Source organism: Rhodamnia argentea, chromosome 9 (genome assembly GCF_020921035.1).
Source record: "Rhodamnia argentea isolate NSW1041297 chromosome 9, ASM2092103v1, whole genome shotgun sequence".
In the NCBI taxonomy this organism is placed as follows: domain Eukaryota; kingdom Viridiplantae; phylum Streptophyta; class Magnoliopsida; order Myrtales; family Myrtaceae; genus Rhodamnia; species Rhodamnia argentea.
The window spans coordinates 22,191,738-22,194,197 of NC_063158.1; the positions used below are offsets into that span (position 1 = coordinate 22,191,738).

Consider the following 2,460-nt stretch of genomic DNA (forward strand, 5'->3'; position numbering starts at 1 on the left):
AGCTCACACCTCGCGGGTGCTCGAAAAAAGTGAGAGAAGACTTTCGTTGCCTTTTTGATTCTCAAAAGTAGGGGTGTGCAACCGGACCGGGTTTGCCCGGAACCCGGATCGGCCCACCCGAAAGACGGGGTTGAGAATCGGTTCTTGCTCAAACCGGTCCGGGTTTCGGTTTCAATTTTTGGGAACCGGTTGAAACCGGTCCGGTTCCCGGTTCTAGGTGGAAACCCACCCGGACCGGTTTTAGAACCGGTTTTTAGTTACTTAAAAAAAAAAAAGAAACCATAATGTAGTGTCCAAATAACTATGATTTTGGTTTTATGCCCGTGGTGTTTGAGTTTTCCTGGTGCTGATTCATGCGCGTTTAATGTGGTGTCTTTTAGCATGTTATTTGGATCCTACAATTTCAGTTATTTTTTAATGGGTACAATGAAAATTGAAGTGTGATAGAAAAACTTGCACTATGTTAATTCAACGTTTTGGAGGATCATTGTTACTTTTGATGAATTTTAACTTTTATTTTTTATATCAAGGTTTGTTGCTTTTGGTGGATCATACTATTATTTATTATTATTTTTTTGATTGTTTCTTTTGGTGTATTATAATTTTTGTTGCTCATTTCATTGATGCTCATATTATTTTGATGAAAAAAAAAAAGAAAACAGGTTCTCGGATAGACCCCGAAACCGGATTGAAAAATAGGGTCGGTTCCAAAACAGGTTTCAAGATAAACGAGGGTCGGTTCTCGGTTCCAAAAGCGGGAACCGGTTATAACAAAATCGGTTTCGGGGTCTAGGTCTGGATTCGGCCCACCCGGCCCATGCTCATCCCTACTCAAAAGTGTTCTTTTTTTGGAGTAGGAACTTTTTTTTGTTTTTTATTTTTGGTCCAAAGTGTTCCCGGGAGCAAAATCAGAGTCAAAATCATTTGCATTATCAAACATATTTTTGATTCTTTTTTGTTACGGGAACAGAATCAAAAGAACATAAATGTTATCAAACAGGCATTGGGTGTCTTAAAGAGTCTTCAAGTAACTATGAGCATGCTTGATGCAGCTCTTTTCAAATGAAAAATTTCCATTCTCCGTCATGATATTCTGCGACTGCTAACATCTTCGCCACTCTCTATTGCTGCAGGCTCAAAAATTTACAAAATGTGAATAGAAAATGGAGGTGGGTGCCGCAGCGAGGACGACGCCTTCGACATCGTTCACGACAATGACGTTAGCATCTATGCATGGTGGCTTCAAAGAAGATGATCTAGTGTTGCATTAGCCGTGTCACACTTAGAAGCTTTCTTGGAAGAAGAGGTTCAGGGTAGATTCCCAGAAGCATCTCCTAATTCAAAGTAAACAAAACAAGAGTTGACCCATACAAGTCCATCACCATCCCACATTGATGCCGGAGCTTCGGTACCTTTTTGAAGATGTCGATCCTCCAAGAGAGTTGCTGATTTCATGGTCATCGATCGGCTTTTTTGTTGTCGTTTTACAACCTTGTCGTCCATTCGAAGCTACTAATCGGCTACCTATCAACGGGGAGCTGTTCTAGAAGATTTCTTTCAATGTTTGCTGACCTCTCAAGGCGTCTATTCAGCTGCCCATGAGGATGAACGGGAGTTGAGTCTGAGTTTAATGAGTCTTAACTGTGTTGTAGTTCTCAAAGAGTCAAAAGTTCGAATCTCTAAGTTTTTAATACATTTTCTAGTTCCTAGGACTTTTTCACTTTTCTAGGTCCTATATCTTTAAATGTTTAGTCCTTTTCCGATGTAGTTGTCACTGATGTTTTGAGGATTGTTCCATGCTCGTTTATATAAGTATGCTAATATGAATAAAATTCAGATTTGATTGCATTCATAAACTAATTGAGTCATTGGCTTAAGAAACAAGAAGGATTTCTCATTTTGCTCTTGTCCCGTATGAGTGACGAGTGATTCATCCATTTACGTTCTCATTTGTATTACCTATTACTTTTCTACATCAATTTTAGGTTATCCAACTCTGATCTTAGGTCTGATAAACCGAACTCGAGGTCGAGCAATGCAAATTGAGCTCAAGCACCAGCATCAATGGAGGTTGCGAGGAACCAAGAAGATGAAGAATCCGAAGATAAACAAATAGAAAAATTAAGATTTCTCTAAGGGTATTCGATCGATCTGAATTTCCACGTCATAGGGAACGCTGTGGTTTGATTGGTTTTACTTTTCCTGTTCACCCCACAATTATTTCCTCATGACGTGGCCTCTTTCTCATCGACCAATATCATTCCAGCTTATGGTCTTCGTCGTCAAAAGTGCCATTTTCTCAACCACCGCGTGTTCACCCAACCCCTTCCTCCGTTAAGAACATCGGGTCCGAGACGAGTGGAGGGAGAAAGAGAGAGAGAGAGATCTGCTGAAGCTGAGCAAATTATTGCTATGGCGAGCTCAGACAAAGAGAGAGAGAGAGAGGGAGAAATGTCTGCT

At 40.4% G+C, this 2,460-nt stretch overlaps 1 pseudogene; it reads left to right on the forward strand.

The window, feature by feature from the left end:
- LOC115733990 overlaps positions 1-2,460 on the forward strand; it is a 126,316-nt pseudogene that overhangs the window by 95,083 nt on the left and 28,773 nt on the right.